At 44.4% G+C, this 22,005-nt stretch overlaps 1 protein-coding gene across 5 annotated transcripts in view; it reads left to right on the top strand.

Moving 5' to 3' along the window:
• The window catches only part of SLC4A4 (solute carrier family 4 member 4), a 230,154-nt gene that overhangs the window by 334 nt on the left and 207,815 nt on the right, over nt 1-22,005 (top strand). The window lies entirely within an intron of this gene.

Here is a 22,005-nt window from a genome sequence, read left to right on the forward strand (position 1 = left end):
GCTGAGCAAGTGTGCCCTGGGTTGTAGACTGGTGGGAAAATATCTTGTGGGAAGAACCTCTGCGGTCCTGTGAACCTAAAGGAAAGCGGGATTAGACTCTGGGGTTGTACCATGCCTGAGGAATGCCACAGAAGAAAAGGAGAACTGGTCCCTGCAGAGTGTAAAATGTAGTGTTAACAATGGGACACTGTGTCCATGCTACTGTTACAAAAGGTTTTAGCTCAGAGACCTGTCAGCATTTAATTACAGTTGACTTTTAAAACAGTCTTTCTTGTAGGTAAAAGAACATTTTATTATTAAATCTGCACTTACCTTCACAGACTCAGGAATTTTGAGTGTTTGATTTGGTTGCAGAGGCAATTAAGCACCTAAATCCCTTTAGAGATGAGATCATGCCAGTTCTTTCTGTAAGAAGGGTGTACAGTGTTTACTTCTGCTTTTTATACAACTGCCATTTATGTTGGTTGTTTTTTTTTTTTTTAAATCGTCTTTTGGCTCAAATAACTAAAGCTAACCTCTGTTGTTTTATTGCTATAGCCCTGTGACTGCTGCCTTATAATTATAAAGCACCTGGGAGGAATTTAGCCTGACAGTGATCTTCCTTAAACATGTTGTTACATCACCCATGAAAAGATCAGAGAGATAACCCTTCGTCCTAGGTAAATTGTAGAAAGTAGAGCGGCATAAGTAAGCTGGAATTAAAAGTTCGCAAAAACAATGTACGGGTTCACTACGGAGAGGACTGGCTGACCTCAAATGAAACTTGCCTCTCAGAGAAAGGAGATGTCCTGCTGATCAAGTCCGGGTTGAGTCACCATCCCTGGAGGTATTTAAAAGACATGTAGATGTGGCACTTTGGGACGTGGTTTAGTGGGGGACTGGGCAGCATTTGGTTTATTGTTGGACTCAATGATCTTAAAGGTCTCTCCCAACCTATACGATTCTGTGATTCTAAAGAAATCCCAGAAACAGGCTGGTTCTACTTAAGCGTAGGTGGTCTCCTGAGACCATGTAGTGAGGTAGAAAGGCTGATAGCGCCAAAAGTCATGCTGCTGTTTAAAATGTCCCCCCCCCCTATAGTTTCAGGTAACAGCTAAGATGCGCTGTAATGCTAGGTGTGATCCAAACAGCTGATGAATGACCATCAACACTGTTTCCAGCACAAATCCAAAGCATAGCCCCATACTAGCTACTATGAAGAAAATTAACTCTATCCCAGCCAAAACCAGCACAGCTTGGATACAGACCCCTTAGATTTTTGGTCCCAGCTGCCAAGCCATTGAATGGATGCTCAAACAAGACTGATCTCCAAGGACAGTACTGTCCCACACAAAACCAGACAGTTTATACCACAGACGTTAGGAGCGTCATCTGAAAATTAGTGTGTTTCTCCCTGTGTTGAGATGAGAGTGGTTAAGATCTTTTGTGGTGTGAAGCACTCTGGGACCAGCAGATTGAAAATCCCACATTTGAAGTGCCCTGTAGCTCTTAACCAATGTGGAAGCTCCCGTAGTCACCAACAGGTTTCAGAGCAGTGGCCTTCAATGATGAAGGGAGCAGATGACACCTCAGAAGTGTTGGAAGCTGTCTGGTTTGCTGTTTTCTTAACTTAGTTTCTAGTCATTATGAAAGTACATTTTAACATGGACTTAGGTTCTTTGTCAGTCAGCACTGGATTCTCTAAACCTTGCAGCTGTGGAATCGTGCAGTATGAGGAGATGCCTGACGTTGCGTGATTTGGTTTTTTATATAAACGCTATTAACGCATAGCTTCACTTAAATGATAGTCCTTTTCCCCGAGACTTTTTGTTTACATGTTATTTAATAACCAGTCATATTGATATGCAGCCCCACTACCAATTGCAGGTGGCTCGCAAGCATTTGACTACATTGCCTGATTATTCCTGGTATTTTTCTCAAAGAACATGAAACACAACTCTCACAGACTCATATGCAGTTCTCTCTTCAAAACTCTTGCTTGGAGACTGCCGAGGAAGCGTGCCTGCTCTTAAATATAGGAACTTTTTGTTAGAATGACCTGTGTTAAGTAAGGGTTTGAAGCTCTCAGCCACAGGAGAATATGCACTGTATATCTGTGGAAAGCAATCTCAGTGCTGCCTCAAAACAAGAGACTCCTAAAATTTGAGACATGACCATCAGTGGTGTTTGTGGTTTTGGTTATCAGTGTTGTTGGGGTTTATCCCCTTTGGAAATGAAGTCCCACTTTCTCGGGGAAATAACCTGCGCGATTGAAACGGAGGGAGTTGAAGTACCTTGGTATTTCTGAGAAATCCTCTCTCAGCCTCACAAGGTACGTACCCCTTGAGAGGTCCGCAGAATTAATTGATAGCTCTTGAAAGCGTTGGCTGAAGAAGGGGCCGCTGGATGGTGCTGTTGTCTTGTGGTTGGCCAGCATAAAAACTGGTTACTGAAGAGCCATGACCTGTACCGTTAAGGAATTCCACTAGAAAACTAGTCTTTTTAGAAGGTGAGGGTCTGGGATTCAAGACTGACAAGCGTGGTGGTGATGTGTAATAACATTATATCAGTTTATGAGAAATTGATGTCTCCTGGTCAAGAGGGGAAAGTTAAAGTAGCCTGGCTAGTCATGAGCATTTGGGAGACTGTATTCATGAAGGCTATAGAATGGTGAGCAAACAAGAAAGCAACACCACCAATCTGGATGCAAACCCCAAGTCTGAAAGGCAGTAGGTAAGGGTGTGGTCTAAACCGATGTCTTTGAGCTTTCACTAAGTTGTAAATTTTTATTTCAAATAAGCTGCTCAGCTGAAAATCAAGAGCAATGAAGAGTTAAAAAGGAAGAAGTCAGAAGTTGTTTTAGGAAGGCAGTTTATCCCGGAGAACACAAGTGAGCATGTGTATCTGTGCACCGTAGGAGGGAATCTACACACAGACTTTTCCAGAGGTAAAGAGTAATAAGTCCAGAAGAAAAGCTACGTGTATGCACAGCTTATCTAGCTACCTACAGCTTATGTAGTTACCTACAGTTATGTAGTTATGTAGTTACAGTTATGTAGGTCAAAACAGAAGCATTTCAGAGAAACGCGGTACCGTGCTCTGTGAAGACTTGCATGATCTGACTTCATTGCCGTTGTTGCCCTGCAGGAGCAGAATTGCAAAGTTTGAGCCTTAGATCTGCTGAGGCAAACACTGTCAGGATCAGGGATTTTACGGAGTTAGGGTTGAAAGTAAGACCACCATGTGATTATATTTGGCGCTAGGTGATGGTTTGAAGCGGTGTCCTGAAGGAAAGGGCTTTTTAGCGGAAAGTTTTTGAAATTTATTTGGCTCTAGTGTTGTGACAAAGATGTTGGTCAAGTGGGGGCTTTTAATATCATTAGTGCTTTTGAGTACCATTCCTTTCAGGCGCACAATTTGAGATGGCTTAAAGGGTCTGTCTTTTTCTTTCTAAAAGTGAAGAAGGGGAGGACGCTTCTTCAAAAACTATTGATGTTTAAAAAAAAAAAAAAAAGGAAATTAAGTGTATTGTGTGACTTGACCTTTGGGCTTCCTTGAGCTTAAACAGGCCACTTTATGTCATTTTATCTGCCTTTTACCATGTGTTTAAAATAGGGCCATTGCTAGTTGCCTACCTGGTTAGGAGGTTAAAAGGAAAAGTTAAATAGTGTTTATGACATACTGTATATGTTTAAGGCATGGAGTTCTGTCAGAGGAAAAGATTAGAACTGGACTGCTTTCAAACGCTAGTTTTAATAAGCTGTGTGTGACTTCAGAAAGGAGTGATTTCTTCCTTCATTTTGTTGCTGTTCTTATAAAAAGAGTATGTATCTGTGTATATATGCCGACGTACGTGCATGTGCATGTTTCATCACCACTTTCTGCAAAGTGTTAGGATGCTGACTGCTGTGACTTCTGGGTTGCAAAATCAAGTTGCAGAATGCATTGGTTTCAGAACTGGCTTGCCTTTTTTTTGTTTGGTTGGTTTTTTGTCCACCAGTTTGGGCTAACTACTTGCAAATTACTTGCATCCAAAGAGTGTTTGTGAAAGCTGGGGAGACAGAGGGCAGAGGGTTAAGTGTTTACTGCAGGAACTGGGGGCTAGCTTGTTGCCTGAGATGCAGTGCTTCAGGTGCAGTTATGCTTCCAGTGCTTTTTTGTCTCGGCAAAAGCTGTTGAGGATGTCATATGTGGCTGTTTTGCCCCCTGTCATCCAGTGAAGAGCTAACTCTGCCTTTTCAGCTTGCAGTCCTGGCATTCCTCGTTAAAAATTCCTGATGGCTACTTGAAGCTTTCCTTGTTCATGTCTGTGCAAAGATGTAGGAGAGTTATTAGGAGCTAGTGATAGCCAGACGGCTGATAATATAGCTGAAAGTAAACGGTTAGATGGTTTGTAAAAGATTAGTAAAGTAAAAGATTAGATGGTGCGAGGTGTCATTCTCTTTATGCTTTTCAGAGTGTGCTGCCAGCTATTTTGTCTGCTCAGTGGCAAAAATGGCGTATTCCTCTACAGGAGAGCAGTGCTTAGTGGTACGAGCAGTATTGTTTTGTTAGTTATTGACTAGTTTTGTTTTCTCCCTTCTCAAATGAGAAACTTCGGCTATGTGTGTTCTTGTCAGTATGCCTTCTGTTAACTTGCAAGTAAAGTCAGCATGTCTAAGTAAGAGAGAGTGCCTTAAAGTTGCTGTGGGAACGAGTTTAGAATATGGTGTGTTCGGGGTGGCAGTGGGACAATAAAGATTCTGCTCAGCCAAGCAGAAATGCTGATTTCACATTAGGGCGGGATCAACTATATAGCAATGAGCTCACTGTAGCTTTTAGTGATGGCATTTCAAGTTGTCCCACGTTTAGTTAGTGCATGAAAGATAACACTGAGAAAGTAAACGTGCTTTCCTTGCCCCGCTCCTCTCCTTTCTCAGCCAGAGTGCATCATGATATGCTGGTCGTGGGCCACCATTTCTGTCTCCCTGCCGCGGCAGGGAGAGCATCCGTGCTGTGCGACACGCCTTCCCAAAGCCACTTGGGTTGCTGGCTAGAGGGAGCTGTGTGGGTGACGAGGTGCTGCTGATAGACGGGTAAGGAATTGAAAGAGGACGTGGGTCACACGTTTTTAAAATTCTTGATCACATATGGGTTACGGCATGATGCCACTGGAAAAGCAGACAGTGCTTCAGGTTTAGTCATGCCCTGTGCTTATTATAGTTCTGCTGTGGGATTCCAACAGCTTGCTAACTGCGAGTGCCTATCATTAGATAGTCATCCCAGCAGCAGTCTGCCTCGTGGGTGGGAAGAGCCACTGACAGCTGCCCGGAGACACTGGGTGGGAAGAGCTGATGCACAGACAAATTACATGTTAATCCCAAGTAGGGAAAGGGGTGTGATGCCAGCCATGCAGGACAGGGATTTGCCAGGCAGGTGTCTGCAGACCTGGTGGCTCCCCAGAACAGGCATTCCTCTACTTCTGCCAGTGCTGGCCTTGCTCTCCCAAATTAGTAAACGCTTGGGCAAAGCGTGAATAGAAATAACATCGCTGGCAATCTAACTCTCCTATGCCTAGGTGCATATGAGGGACATGAGGAAGGTTAACGCGGGCGTTTCTGCAGTGTAAGCTGCATGCAGGAAAATTCTTCTGCCCGAGTTCCTGCTTTCTTGCTGAGCTTTGACTGCAAGAGTAGTGAAGAGAAAGCATGAGAAAGGTCTCCAGGGAATGAGCAGCAGGATGGGCTTAAGAAGGACCAAGCACTAGGCCAAAGCTTGCTTTTCAGCAGCTGGTATCTTCTAATATGAAATTGCAGCCCAAAATGTAGGCAAAGAATGTAAAAATACAGTGGTGAAAGTGACTTCCAATGCTGATGGCTAGTTTTGCTTTTTGTTTTTAACTCAGCTCAGAGTTAAATTCGAATTTACTTAGATGATGAAGATAACGTAACTGCCTGTTTTTGAGAATCAGACTGGCATTTGAATACAAGCTTAAGTCTATTTCTGTAAGCGTCATGCAGAGTATTCTCACCAAACTGTTAGAATTCCCTGGTAATTGTGGTGTTTAATTTATGGCCAACTGCATTTAAGAATGACCTCTTTCTAATGTGGTATTTAGTGACTCTCTTTTAGTAGATAAACTCCCCAACTTAGCAATACGAAATTTATCTTCCTTGCGTAATATTCTAAAACCCCATTCAAAGAGAAAAAAACCTATAACTTAATGTGATAATTTTGATTTATTGACTTGGGGTAGGTATAAACTCTTCCTGTCTGCACGTTGATAATGTTTGTCATTAAATGGAGATGCTGGCACATATGTATAGGAGGCCTAGGATCTGTAATAAATACAAAGCCCATAAATGTTTAAGGCCCATGACATCTAATTCAACCTTTAACACTTCCATTAGTACTGTTAAGTTGAAAATAACTTAAAGCAGATCCAGGAAAACAGCTTAAAACAAATCTGGGAAACTCCGCCACTTACAGAAAATGACCATGATGTTTCAAGACGATGCAAGCCATCTTGGCATTGCCTAGAACGTTTGCTTGATTAGCAGACGCTTCACGCAGAAGCACTTCAGCTGACTGAGCCCAGAACAACCTCAGCTCTGCCCACCTCGGCCCCTAGCCCAGCCGAGCTCCCCGGTGGTCCGGTGGCCTCCTGGGTGGCCCGGGCCTGGGCATCGGCCTCCGGCGCTGGCCGTGGTGCTGAAGGGCACCGGCAGGGACCCGGGGCAGCGCCCGGCAGCCCCCCGGACAGCTGGTTTGGGCAGCCTGCTTCCACTGGGAGTGACTGGGAGGTGAGACACCCATCATCAGATAGCCTATCTGGAGCGTAGCTGTCCCTCCGTCTCTCTGGTGACATGCTTTAAAGTCCCAGAAGTTGTTGGGAATAGCCTTTCCTTCTACCTGAGGCAACTTTGCCAAGCAGATGGTAGATCCTTAAACAGAGGCTTCAGATGGAGCGTTGTTTATCAAGAAGTGATGTGTTCTCGGTGGGTCTCATTAACTGTGCTGAAGGTTTGGAACGTAGTTGGTGTTTATTCTCAAAGTGTAGAAAAATAGGTGTCTAAAGGACCTTTGGAGCAGATGTGCAATTGCTTGCTTGCTCGGAAAATGTGTGTCTCGAGTTCTTTTGGGAGTTTAGAGTGAAGTCTTCTAATGGGAGGGACGATGCAGCCAACATATCCTTAGCACTGGAACTGCATTTCTATCCTCAAATTTTTACCTGTTTGCAGTGGAGAAGAAAATTCATCTTGTTTCTATGTATTTATTGGTTGGAAGGACTGAATGTCTTCAGGATGACTGTTAAGTGGAAGGTGAGAGGTTACTAACATATTACAAACAAATATTTCCAGGGCTTAGGATTCCCTATCTGTAGACTGTGGTGGTGCAGGCTTAGCTAGTAGTAGTAACAGCGGTGTTTTCGGATTCTTCATCCTTTGTCTTCTTCCAGTGAGTCAGTACCTATTTCTGTGCAAAAAGTCATAACATGAAACACCTTTAAAGGCCTGATCCCTACAACAATAAACAATTAAAAGGAAAAACCGAATCCTTGCTCCAGTAGAAAATCAAAGCCAAATTGAGCTTCTAAGGAACACCATTTTGTGATGTCCCTGATAACAGTAATAACAATAAAGGTCACGAGAGCGCCGTCATCCTGAGACGTGATGTTGCTTGCTTAGAAAAGTGGACCCTGCTGAGACTCTGATCAGGTACGTCCGATAATGGAGATGGAACAGCCGTGTTTATTTCTAGAATGTGTCAGCGAACCTGTTTCTGGTCCTTGCTCTTCTATAACAGTCAGGTATTTATTTACATGGTCTGAAACTCAATGGCTTCTCCCGTAAAATGGAGTTAATGTATCTGAACACTGAGTACCTTTCCTTCCCCTTTCATGTGCTGATGGCATGAGATCTTAGTAAGACAGATGGAAGGGGAATGGGAGATTCCTGACAGAAGATTATACTGTTGCAAACAAGGACAGTTTCACCCTGACCCTAGTGGCATGTTCCTGCCCCCTTCCCCACTGCGCTGCTGTGCGGGGGGAGCAGGGTAAGCTGGGACTAAGCCTCAGAGTTCTTGTTACTTTCCTTCCTGCCCTCAGTATAGTTTAGAGAGATTATTTTTCTTGGTAGGTGACCAAATCTGAGGTCCAATACATGTTTGGATGTATTGCTTTTGAGGGCACTTTATTACCTTACAAGGAATTAAATTATTGGTGTTGTAAAATGTAATTTTGGGAGGATATTGCATATTATAAAATACCATGATGATGCAGTGGACATAGAAATCTATCAAACTATTGGTAAAATGGTCAAAAGCAAAAAATTGGTTTTTGCTTTGCGTGCTAATCCGTACTGAGGCAAACAAAAGAAATCAAGAATCTCATCGATAGCCTTGCGCCGTGAAGAAAGCGTGCGTTGAAAAAACTAAATGGATAAGCATGTATCCGTGCCTGAGTATTTTGTATATTTGGGCCCTTCTGTTTTAAAATACTAGCAGCTAATTTGAAAATTAATTGAGAGCGCTACGTTTTGATTTGAAATATAGACAATCTATATAGAAGTCAGTGACCTATTCAAGCAAGTAAAATGAAGTAACAGCAGGAAATCCGAACATACTAGCACAACCTGTTAATACAAAACCTTCTCTTCTCCTGTTGGATGTAAGAAAATCACTGATGATGTGTAAATTGGAAAAGGTCTTCAGTTTAGAAATCTGACTTCAGGTTACTTGGGTTGTTCTTTTTTTGCCTTTTTTTGATTTTTGACTCAACTGACTGTGCAGCCAAAAATATAGACTATAGTAGGTTCTGGTACCTCTGTCCTCAGCGGGCTCAGGCAACATGGGACAGAATGTTTGAGCGCAATAAAACTCCTGCTCATCAAGTTAATTCCTCCTCAGCGGAAGGATAGCTGAAAATGAGCTGAGGGTATTGATGGATATTTGTCATTAGTTTGTTATAATGTTATAAAATATGTTATATTCACGTGATTCTAACACATTTTTGGTCCCTGCAGCTACATCCTCTGCTGTATCATGCTGTAAACCAGGGTGATAAATGCGATAGGTCAGTGACCGTACTCTGCAGGTTATCCGTATGGTACCCTGTATGAGTCGGGCGCCGGTCTGTAACTGCGGTCAGTTCTTTCTGCGCAGCTACCACCTCCGCTGTCACTTCTTACGGCGGGTCCACAGTGTAGTTCCTGTTTTGCCTGCAGCTGTGAAGAGTCTGGTCGCGTACCTCTGGATGTGGGCAAGCGTTTCATCTCACTCACTGTATCTGGTGTGCGTGCGTGTTACCTATTCACTGAGAAAGGCCATGTGCACGTTTGGAAAGCCACTACAGGACTGAATGAACAACTTGTATTTTTCTTTTCTGCCTCCTATAGTGCAGATATATCTTATTTGTGTTACCGATAGGATGCTGGGGCAGAAAAAGATAAAGCCTGCTTTTTCACGTCCCAGGCTGAGTGAGTTTACGATCTGATTTCAAGCCCTGCAAGCAGTACTCGGAGTTGGTGCGCACAATGATGGTAGAAGCTTTAAAGCACTCAGAGTTGGAGGAGAAGTTACAGTCTTTTAGGGTTGAAAAACTGTTTTCCTTTTTGTCTGCTCCATTAAATCACCATCGATTTATTAATTGGGGAAGGAATGGAGTGGGGAGGGATTTGGTGTTCAGTGACAAGAGACTGCATCAGATGCTGCATATGAGAATGCGTTTCTGTAGTGCGAGATGGAGCGTACAGCTCTGACCAGATGAAGGCACACTGGAAAAGGTTACACCCTGAAAAGAGTAATCAGGTTTTTCTTCCAGGTTGTGCCTGCCCAGGGTAGGCAGAGGAGAAGTGAGTGAAGAGAGGCCAGATGTAAGCGGGCCCTTGCAGAATAAGGGCGAAGAACACCGGATTCTGAAGCCCGAGTTCAGGATCTTTCCTAGAACCTGCAGGAGAGATACTGGCACTGCTTCTGTAAGCAGGGACTCTTGCAAGGATTATGAAGAACGTGGTTCAATTGCCAAGGGAGAGGGAATATGCTGCTTAGCAGTGGATGGGACTTGGCCAGCAAAGGTTATTAAACTGCAAAGTCTGGATACTTTTGTAGTTTTAGGCACTTCTCTGTATAAAGCCAAAGAGAGGCTGTTGTTTTAACGCTTCCAGGAATGCTTGGTCACAATATAAATGTGGATGCTAAACATTACTTAAGTATTACACATGCCTGACCGATTGGGTAAGACATGTCTGAATTGTTCTGCTTGCTGCTAGAATGCAGCATATTCTGGGAGACAGGCTAAAACTCAGTCAGCAGCTATGAAAACTGCAGCAGTTTGGGCCTTAACTGGAGGAATTTGTACAGCTGCAGTGCAGTCCTCTGTTCAGGATCGTGACTCCAGTGTTATGCCAGTGTACGTAGGAAAAGACATGTGAAATCTCTTTTCCTTAAGTCCGTGGGAGCTGTGTTCAGTGCCATTTCCTAACACGGCACCTTTGGCAGCAATAAAACAGACTGTGTTTCACTGGTGATCAAAACTGCCCTTGGAGAAACTTAGCTACCTGAGGGGTAGACTGACTCGGGGTTTATGGCATTGGCTAATGACACTAAGTGTGTTCAGAGCGATTCAAAGGAGAACAGGGCTGCCACATTAGAAACCTTGCTTCCTGTTTTTCCTTGAAGTTTTGAGATATCCTCCTCAGACTTAACTAAAACCTGCTTCTCTTGTAAGTTGGTTGATAGCACAAGGTGGGAAATGGATATACAGAAGGATGATGAGCTTGATCTCCCTAAAAAGCAAGAATCACACCCCCACCCCCCCTTAAGTTACCTTTGACTTTTTTTTTTTAACTGCCACTTTTCATGCTTGTACAGCTCTGCTAGTATTATGGATTAGTTGTGCTGTGTTGATGATAACAACTTGTGGACGGTTTTGAGAGGGCTTGACACTTGTATCATCCCTATACCTGCGGCAGGGATGCTGACGCACGGACGGTGAACAATGTGCCTATAGCTACCGATCTTACTGCGAATGTAGGTGGTGGTGTGGTTTTTATGGAATTATCTAGGGACAGGAAAGATTGCTTTTGTTTTCCTGTAGTACTTTGGGGGTCTTTGTTTGAACGTGGTTTTCTTTATGACTCAGAGAAGCTCTTCTGAATCCAAATCTGAAGGTTTTAGGTCTCCCTTTTACAAATGTATTTAGACAAAGCAATGGGGTGAGGACATTTAGATTTTACTTTGTGTGGTTGCCATGTAGTGTTTTCTGTTCTGACTGCTCAGATTTGCAAACGATATTTCATGAATGTCATAGATGAAATTCTGTGGGTTGCAGTGCTTGTGACACATTCTCCCTGCTTCCTCGTAGTCAGTAAAACCAGGGGACTCAAAATAAATAATGTTCAACTACTCTAATTTTAGCATAGGATTAAGCTAACTTGTTGACTAGCATTATTGTTCCAAAGAGTGTAACATTACCCAAGAAACCAGCAGGCCTCATAGACGTGTTCTGCTGGAGAGTGTTCGCACAATATCCACCATAAACTGTTGTCTGTTGCTGTGATACAATCACAGACGATCAAATGGTGGATAAACATTGCATAACTCATCAAAGAGATCAAGTAACGTGGATAGGTAAGGGATGGAAGTAATTGTGGCATTGGTGGCGATCTGGGCAGGGGTAGAGATCTGAGGCTGGAGAACAGTCTCAGAAATGCCATGTGCTAGGGAGCAAAACAGAGGTAGGTAAAGAACCTTGATGGTGGAGGACAAGAGAGGATGACTTAGCCTTAAAGCCGCGTAGGCAGGAAGGAATAGACATCCTAGTTAAAACACTGGCAGAAGTTCTTGTCGGGATCTCCATGCAAGGCACTTTTTTTTGATCCCGTGCTATCTTAGAAGGATTTCTTCTTCTTCCCACACAAAGGAGTCTGGAGAGATTCCTCAGGAAATATTCCCACAAAAATATGTATGTGAGACTCTTTTTTTTTCTGAAATTTTGAATAATTTTTCTTACTTTATTCCATCTTGTTGTTTAGTTAGATGCTGCTTCATCTTAAAAAGATGACCACTCTCTTTGTGATGACTGCTTTTTATAATGTGACTTTTTCACTGTGTCAGAGCAGCCAGGTAACAATAGAGTTGTCTTCACTTCCCGAATCACCCCAGACTCCTGACAGTTGTTTGTTTCCTTCATGTATTTATGCAGATTTATTACGTCCATTCTTGTCTTCCCTTAGCAGAAGAGATCAAACAGAAGATAAACCACTCATGCCTGCAGCAGCGCTCCCCCGTTGCCTAACTGCCTGTTCTTATTCTTCTTCCAGACGCACCTTACTCCATCCCACACTGGGGAAAGTGCTTTGGTAAATAGATTAGCTTTGTACTGTGTTCTCGGGGTCAACAAACAGAGAGTCTGGCAGGTTGACAGAAGAGGGAGGATTTTCCAGCAAGCTGCTAAATCGCCACTGAAAATGTCTTGCCATTCAAACTGAAGTAAGAGGGAGTCATCTAAACTCTTTGGCTGATTAATAAGAAAAGGCTTTGGCAGGTTTTTCAACCAGGTGCTTGTCCGAGTTTGCAAAGAATTTCGAGTTATTTCAGAAGTGAATTCCCCCACTTATTTTACTGGATGCCGACTCAGAGATAATGCTTACTAAATTGAATTCAACTTCACTGCTTTTCAATACAAGAAGGAGGAGAAAGAGCCCGTTAAAAAGAACTGCAGAGACCATTTTAGAGCTCTTGTTTCTGGTGACCTTTTAATAACGCCCAGCAGGACTGAAAGTAGCAATGGTCAAGTTCCTTGGCTTCAGAAAAATGAAACCTATTTTCTGACGCCGGGCTACTTCAGCCAGTGACATTTGTGGTATGTAACATTTTACAGTGTTCCGGTAACAATTCTACAAATGTGACAACTGGGTGTCAGCTCAGAGAGGAAGCAGTCTTTTTTATGTCTTTGCATCACTAATGAATTCCCTTGTGTTGTGAGTTTTGGCATCTTTAGTTGATTACTCATGCTCAAGTGTGAGAAGAAATAGTACAGAGCTAATTATAATCGCTTTTAATTAGATCCTGCAGCAACTCCTGCAATAAATTTTAAGGATGTGAAAAAATACGATACCAGCAAGGATAGAGTGAAACTTTGTACGTGTAGCTGGAAGGGAAGAGAAAACAAAGATGGAAAAAAAAAATACTTGGGTGTAGAGCACCACAGGAATTTGATATGGAGAGGATACACAGAAGACAGGAGACTGGCAAATAATTTGCAGCCCAGGAGGTACCATTTCTGTCTAGCTCTCCCTGCATAATCACATACGTGCTATGCTTAATAAAGGGGAGAAGATCAATGCAAGAGATCTTGGCAGTCGGACCAGCTTGAAAGTTTCCATCCATTCCCTGACGACGAGGACTGAACGGGCAAAATCACTGACATGGGAAAAAGCAGGGAGGCCTGCAGCTTTGATGATGCATTTCTTTTCCATAGGCTTGAAAAGGAAAGTCATCCCTTGCAGACTATTTTCATGGCTGCGTTCTCTTTCCCCTCCTGCCCCTCCATCTCCGATGCTCAAGCGCTCTTAAAAAATGCTATTTACCAGATCCCCTGGGTAGTCTGGTAGGGTCTTTCTGCTCCTAGCTTTGCAGTAAGGCTGTAGGAACTGGAAAGAGGGATTTTCTTGCAGGAAACTGGTAGGATCTGGGCTTCCTTTTTATCCCACTTCTGTGCCAGCAGCTGGGAGAAGAGAACACAAAGCATGGTTAAAGCAGCTATCAGGTCGTTTGTTGTTGGTGGAAGGAAGATGGAAGAAGATGGATGGCACTGGTGGAAAGGTACTACTAGCTTAGTAACGCAGATCTTGGGTTTGGGGTTTTTTTCCCGTATTTGGTAGCAGAATTCTGCTGACGTAGGAATATTGATTGATGGGCATTTAAATAGGGGTTGGGTGCGTGGTGATTATTTAGTCTGAATGTAGATGGTTTCTCTGTGGTTGAAGTGAATGATGCACATGGTCTGTGAGTTTGGTGCTGCTTTACAACCGAATCACAAAATGCCACCTGTCTCTGCGGCAGAGAGCGTGTAGATATGGTACTGGCACCGTAATGCCCTCCTGCAAAGCTGTGCACAAAGAAGCGTTGAAATACGCAGACGTGTAAGTATTCTGCTGATATTTGGGAACTCGGTGAAGTAGCTAACAAAGCAGGAATTTCTGACGAAATCTCTGGTCGCACAGGAGCGTGAACCATTTCAAACTGCTATGCGATGTCCTGAATGTGAAATAGGTCTTAGAAAGGTCTCACCAAATTCGATGCTTAAACAATGTGTCATTACGTGCCTCCTGTAACATTAGCAACAGGAGCGAGCGGTGTTATCCTGTGAGAGGCAGGTTTTAGACATTATGTATTGTGATATGGTTAGCTGTAAGTCTCCTGTGTCTTTTCTGCCTGTGATTCTCTCTAACACAAAGAAAGTGCTTTCAAAAAATCATCTTGTAAGTACATAACTGGATGATTGGTTGTTGTTAAACCGCATTGTTGTCCATGCTTTGCAATGTGTCGGAAGAGTGAACAGCAAAAGATAAATGGAAATCCCAGACGAGTAACAGAAATTAATAAGTGCTTTCAGGTGGTAAAAGAACTTTCTTGGCTACTCGGTGGTGTGGACAGAGTACTTAATGAAGAAAAATGAGGGGATCTGATCTTTTTGGGACAGTTGAGCTCCTTATACGTGATGCTTTATCCCTCCTTGTCTTTGCCTTTCACGTCATTTCCCTGTTGAGAAATAATCTTTCTATAAACTCTTCAAGGCAGGGTTCTCCCACCAGAGGCACAACAGGACTATGAGTTCAACTGGGACAGTCCTTTAGACCAATAAATGACGGTAACACGTTTGCCGTCTCCCTGGCCGGAGCCCTGTGTCAGCACAGCTGATTTCTTTGCAACAGTGCCTTCCTCTTCCTCTTGAAAAAGCAAGCTCAAAGGTTTTCAAAACCTGAGTTCTGATATTTTTAACTTGATGCATTAGCTTTGTCAAGTTGTTTTTATCTGCTGTCTACTGTAGCTTGTTTAAAATCTGCGGTGACAATAATATGCTGACAAATATTATGCTTTTTGCTTTCAGCTTTTCAAAGTTCCTTTAAAAAAAATAATCCCAAGTCTTTAATTTTGTTTACTACTCGGTGCCTTAGACTCTTCAAGCATTCTAAAAACAAAGCAAGGAGGAAACAAAAAGTTAACAGGAAAATTCTTAAAGGGTTCCTTTTGAAAGTCTTGAGCTTGTAAATTGATCAATTACGTCAAGTTTTGCAGGAAATAAACCTGCACCTTGTAAGGCTGTGCACAACTTTCCTTCCAGAATGGCTGAAATGCACGGCTGGGAACCCTCTCCCTCCCCTTCAGGGTCTCTGCCCTTTTGTGTTCATTCATTTCCAGACTCTCTGAGAAGGAAGTTTGCCTTGCTGCTTGTACGTGGAAATGAAAGCACAGGGAAGTTAAAGAAAGGTGACCAGGGCCTCTGGGCAAGTCAGCGGTGTCTTCTGCAACTCAAGTCAGGGCCTCTGAGTGAAATCCTGGTCCCACTGGCAAAACCACTGAGAGGGGCAGGTTTCTGCACTTCCTTAGTATTAATAAGACAAATAAATGAATTCCTTTCTTCTGTGGTTTTCAAAATGCCTTATAAAAGGAGTTCAGGCACTTTATCCTCATTCTACAGACAGGGAAACTCAGGCCATATGCAACAACATGCCGTTGCTCAGGCCTTTTAGCGGGATAGTGGCATCCTCAGGAATAAATTGCACATCCCTTCTGTTCCAGAGGAGTGCCCTAGCCACCAGGCACCTCTGCCATCCCCTGCTGCACAAGGCTTGTGTAAGCAGCTTGTCATCGCTAGGCAGGATTTGAGAGGACTAATTGGCAGCGCTGGTAGCGTGCTAGCTGGGCAGTGTCGTTTTCCTCCGTGCATCACGTTGCACTGCCTGCTTGTAATCTGAGATAATGGAAGCAGAGGGAAGCAATGCGTGCAATATTATACAAGAGCCAGTGCGGTGGGGACAACGCGGTTCTATAAATACAAGCCGCAGATGCCTGACCCTAATGGGAACTACAGCAAGCCCTATAGCCAATAGGGGATTTTGTTGTTTCTGAAGGGCTGGGACACGTATCCTCCGTTGGCAAGCAGAAGCTATGACTTACAGTGCAGATGTTCTTCTCCTGCCCATTTCTTGGAACACCGTTTTCCCCTCCTTTCCTCGCCAGTATTAATTTTGGGGCCTTATATCCCCGCTTTCTCTCCTCCCGATTGCTTCCTTCATATCTTCTTCACTGCTGTGGTGGGACTCAGTGGGGGCCTCTGAGTCATCCCTAATAGCCTAACTCTGCATCCTTCGAAGTCATTTAAAATTACCTGTCTCTGATCCAGCGGGAATGGTGACAGGTCCTCTTTAGAGCTCTTGATAATCCTTCCCTTAATAATGACCAAAAATCAGATTAATAAAAGATGTTCAGCAAGTGCATGGTACAAGTCTTCAGAGTTGTAGACAGGGTATATATAAACTAGTGATTTTATAACATATGGATATAATAGTGCATTTTAAAGAGATTCTCAATGCTACCTCAACAATTACAACAGATAAAATAGGTTGGTTTTTTGGTGGGGTTTGTTTGTTTTCTTTTTTTCTTTTTGAAACACCTCTAAACAAATATGTTTGGGACTGAACTGGGTCTTTTCCAAGAGAATGTTCTGCTTCCTCATGTTTTTAGTAGGGATTGGGAGGGCGACACTGACATGCGGCAAAAGCTAGTAGACTGGGACGGAGCTGGCCTGAGCAGTGATCTGACTCCAGCCTGTCATCCCTGTGAGAGAGGTCAGAAGTCCTCTGGTGGGGTGCCCAGAGGCTTGGCAAGATTCGGTGGTGCAAACAGCTTGCTTCCTTCTTTCCAAAGAAGGGCCTTGGAGGAAGGAGCGGAGAACCGGGCACGGAGCGTGGACTAGGGGACTAGACCATTGCTTGGTCTTAGGGTCTGGGCAGGCCTCTGGGTGGGAACGACCCGCTCCCCTCTCCAGTTTTTTGGCATCTCTGCAGGGTGGGAGTGATGGACTGCTGATGTTGAAAGGAGTAGAAAGAAGCAATTCTCAAAGGGAGCAACCAAGAGGGAGGCTGAGGGCTACTTTTCCTGGCACCTGCTGTTGCTGAACACAGGCACCTGCGCTGGGAGAGCCTACTTGTGTATCTCTGAAGAGGAGTGCCTGGTACCTCTTCTCTTCTTGTCACTTGTAGGTAAGAAAGAGAAACTGGTAGAAGTGTCTTGAATTTACCTCAGGCAGAGCAGGTGAACTGCGATGTCAGCAGTTCTACCTTGGCTTTCAAACACATCTTCTCGTGATCAACTGCCTCCTCCGGAGCGTATTCCTGCTGCAGCTTTACACCTATTTCCTGGCACTTGGTGCGTGCCCTGCCTCAGCAGGGGCAGGTTTTGTATGTCCTGTGCTGCGAAGCAGGCTCTCAAGAGAAGGAATTGGCTTTCACTTAACCTTTGTATCTCCTTCTGTGATTTATCTTTAAAGGCACATCTCAAGCGTTCAGCGCTACAGCGTACTTTAGTATGCCCTGTTACTTGTCTGCAAACTGTGCTAGCTGTAGAAGCCAGAAGTGTACATTTTAATAGGCAGTTAAAAATAGCTTTGTTTGTTTTAAAGCACCCTCCCCTACCTCGTATTAATTTCCATGGAGTTGAAGAATTTTAAGTTCTCTTGGTTTCTGTGATGGCTGCACACTGAATTTGGAATATTACCCCTTCCAAACAGAGTTTTAATGACATCAACAGTAAGTTCCTTCCAATGTACTGAAATCCTTACAAGCTGTTATGACGGAAAGGAGAGATAACTGCTGAATACTTTGCTGTGTTCTTCTTCTATGTTTTTTCATTCTTTTTCTTTTTTCTTGTACGTTTGAATTGAACACAATTCAAGTCTTCCTTAGGTGTTCTTGGACTGGTAGCAGTATTGCTTTGGCTTTGTTCCTAAGTACAAGTTAATGTAAGGGTGCTATTCCAGCTTTCCAAAGGAAAAAAAACCAACCGAGTAACCTGACAGGCTAGTTATCAGGCTGCGGTTACGTGTTCAGGTGTATCAGACTTGTATGTTATCAGATAATTTGGCAGTACCCACTTCATTTGGACCAGGTATGAAAACACAGCCACGTTTCTGTTTTGTAAACCAGAATACATTAGAGCACATGGTAACTGAGCTGGCTGTGGCAGAAGAGATGATACCTAGTCAGTCATAAACAGCGTTCCACAAAATGCTGAAAATCTTGCATCACATGGTAGGGTGAGCTTGTGCAGTCTGGTGCTTTGTACTGCGTGGCCGTGGAGTTCTTGTTCGGCTGCAACGCTTCCCAAAACCAGCCTTGCTGGTTTTTGGCACTGCAACTTCTATTCCTCATTTACTCTTATGTTTATAAGTTTGGTGGTTTACTTGGAGAGCTTCAGGTGTGAAGATGGAGCAGTGGGGTTGGGAGAAGCCTTCTTGAAGGAGGGGGATGCGTGTTAAGAGCTGCATTAGACTTGAGATACATGTAAGGACCCTGTTAAACTTCATTATGTAAGGAGGCTGTGGAAGATGAGAAATACTTCTGGGGGGCTACAGCTGTGCATCCACGCTCGAAGGGGAGCTGGAATGGCTCAGAGAACGCCTATGGTGACTGGCCTAACAAACTGCAGAAAGGAGGCAACAGAAGGATTGGGACCGCCTGCAAATATGAGAACCAGCAAAGGTACCACCGTAACCAAGAGAGAAAGCGGTCAGAAGACAATAGGCTTGGAGACAGATAGGCTCACCCTGTGAGGTTGAGAAGGAAAGCTTCTCTGTGTCAGGTACTGTCTGAAAGACATTTGAAGCTGCAAGCACAAAAGCTATCTCCTCGTTTGATTCCACCACTGCTTAGGGGAGCTACGTGTTAGGTAGCTTTGGAAATAAAGGCTTTGTATCACAGCGTTCAGACCTGTTGAATTTTTCTCTTCCTGTAGAAACTATCCGTTGGTTAACTTCTGGGGGAAAAAACCAGGCAAAGTTTTCTGCACTGCACAGTCGACGTGCTGTCTGAATGTTATTTCTATCACTTATTACCATTCTTTAAACCAAAAAAGTTTCAGAAAGTTTTAAAACTTGTTTCCCGTTTCCCAAACATCCTAGCAAAAAGGTAGCAAGAAAAAGTAAGTGTTGTGAAGAGTTAATTATGGAAGGAATGTCTCTTCTGAGGCTTAACTGGAGGCTAATGATGAGTTTCCATTGCCTGGGGGTACGTTGGGATGAGAAGACAATGGGCAAGGTGCTGGAGTTGGGGCTAAAGCTGATTTTGTTCTCTCCCTGCTGCAGATGGCAGATGAAAAAGTCCATTCTTCTTTGTACGTCCATCTGTAAATTGCAGACGATAGCACCTCCTCTGTGTGCCTGGTCCACTTAGATACTAAACATTTTGGAGCAGAGGCTGTCTCTGAGTCTGTCTTTGTACAGCACAGCAGCGTCTCAGTCAAAGCAGGGTGCTGGCAAGTTCTGCGCAATAATATCCAAATGCTATAGTCAAAGCTGTCGTTACCACAGCTACACTTGTTTCAACAACTTAAGAAAAAAAAAAAAAGAAAGTACTTCAGCCATACATGATCTGAGCTGATTCATGCTGGAAATTAAATACTTTCCAGAAGACTTGCAGTGTCCAAGATGGAGGGGAGAAGGGATTTCTTTGGGAACAGCTTTTGAGTTTAGTGTTTTATCTCATACACTTGCCTGGAAAAGGCAGGCAAATGTGCTCTGTTTGCTTGTCTACCAGGAGAAGTACCTGCTAAGTAAGGTGTGTGATGGATTTGGGTAGAACTGGAAGTAAGGTGCACTGTGTTCTGAGAGAGCTGGCTGTGGGGAATTAATATACTTAGAAAATCTTATCCATCTTAGTGTCTGTGATACAATTTTTGTGGAGGCACATCGTGCATTTTAAGCGAGTAGTCAGAGTCCAAAGTCCTTGCTTTTGGATACAGAACCAGGATGAAGGCAAGCGTAGATGCCATGAGGAGTAGAATCACAGAATGCTTTGGATTGGAAAGGACCTTGACAGGCCATCTAGTCCAACCCCCCTGCAAGAGCAGGGACATTTTGCACTAGATGAGGTTGCTCAGAGCTCTGTCCAAACTGACCTTGAACATTTCCAGGGATGGGGCCTCAATCCCTTTGTAAGCAGAGTGATATAAGGGGGGAGGACTCTGGAGTTCATCGCTGAACCTAGAGGTTGCCAATGTCTTCAATGCTTATGTGCATCAAGAAAATAAGGAGGCTCTGTTCTCTTGCTTGCCCCTTGGTGGTGAAGGCTCTTTGTGTTTTTCTCCTAGCATGGAAACTTGCATGCAAAGGTTTTAGATGCGAAGTTACCCAGCACAGCAGACAGCTGGGGGTGGCAAATCTGGCATGGCCTTGCTACTCAATTTGTCTGTGCTAACACCATGCTGCATCCTACCCCAGAGGGATGGGTCAGGTGGGTGGGATGGCCGTTACAGACCTCCAAGGCACTACTTCTTCCTTCAGCAAGGGGACTAGCGAGCTCAACTCTCCTGGCTCCCCATCCCAGCTCTGCTTCGTTCCCTTCTTTCTTTTTTGGGGGCAGGTGTGATCTGGTCTTCATCTGGAGCTGGACCCAGCTCTCTCTTCTCAGCACGGCAAAATTAGCTGTTGCTTATGCTTCTTGGCAGCCTGAAGCTGACTATGATGACTGGTGACTATGAAGCTGGGGAAGGGTCTGGAGCACAAGGCTGATGGGGAGCGGCTGAGGGAACTGGGGTTGTTCAGCCTGGAGAAAAGGAGGCTGAGGGGAGACCTCATCGCTCTCTACAACTGCCTGAAAGGAGGGTGCAGAGAGGTGGGGTCGGTCTCTTCTCCCAGGTAACAAGTGATAGGACGAGAGGAAATGGCCTCAAGTTGCGCCAGGGGAGGTTCAGACTGGATATTAGGGAATTTTGCTTCACCGAAAGGGTTGTCAAGCACTGGCACAGGCTGCCCAGGGAAGTGGTTGAGTCGCCATCCCTGGAGGTATTTAAAAGCCGTTTGGATGAGGTGCTTAGGGACATGGTGTAGTGGTGGGCTTGGTGGTGTTAGGTTTACGGTTGGACTCGATGATCTTAAAGGTCTTTTCCAACCTATACGATTCTGTGATTCTGTGACTGTGTTCTGCGTCCTCATACCTACGTGTGCAGGCTGCTGTAAGGTGGTGGGGTCCCACGGCCGGAGTATGGGTAAGGGCTTAGATAGTTGTAAGTGTCGTTGGCTTGTTGAGGGACCGTGCTTCCAGGAGAAACAGATGAGGGAAGGGATTAAATGAGGTGAGTGGGATGAAGGGTCAGGTGCTTGGAGAAAGCCTCCCAGAGGCAGGAGAGAAGGCCAGATAGCTCCAGTCAGCTCCAAGATGGGCAGTTTGGACCACAGACAGATAGCTGACACGTATTAGTTACAGCGTCACTAGGTGAAGGGCTCAGCTTACATCTAAGGCATATGCAAAGCAAATTGTAGTAGTGGGATATTCCTGTTTGTTCTGGACCCCGCACACTCTTTGTCGGCAGCAGAAAGGTTAGGCTTTCACGGTGTTGCCCCTACTTTTGCGCTCGCCCCGATGGTGGCTGGCGTTGCTGCTCTTGCTGGGCTTTCGGTGGCTTTACCGGAGACGCTCCCAGAGTCGATTGGTCAAATGAAGCAAAATGTCACAGGGGGGAACTATTTTGATCCCTTTCACTGGGGGGGCAGAGGGGAGGGAAGAAGGGGGCCATAGTAAATGTCATAACAGACCTGAAGTTAAAAAGTGTTCCTCCAAGCTTGGACAATGTTCGCTGGGCTCTGCCTCTCTCTTTGAGCTGGAGCGAATGTGGAAGGTGAGCTGCTGCGACCCACTGTTTCTCCTCCTGCTAAAGGAACCCGATGGAACAGCTGGATCTGTGGGCGGACTGGAGGTAGGTCTGGGCAGCCTTGTTTGGGACTGGACGCCGAGAGGCAGAATCATTCAGGAGGGATGCAGTGAC

This window comes from Ciconia boyciana, chromosome 5, assembly GCF_034638445.1.
Source record: "Ciconia boyciana chromosome 5, ASM3463844v1, whole genome shotgun sequence".
NCBI classification, from domain to species: domain Eukaryota; kingdom Metazoa; phylum Chordata; class Aves; order Ciconiiformes; family Ciconiidae; genus Ciconia; species Ciconia boyciana.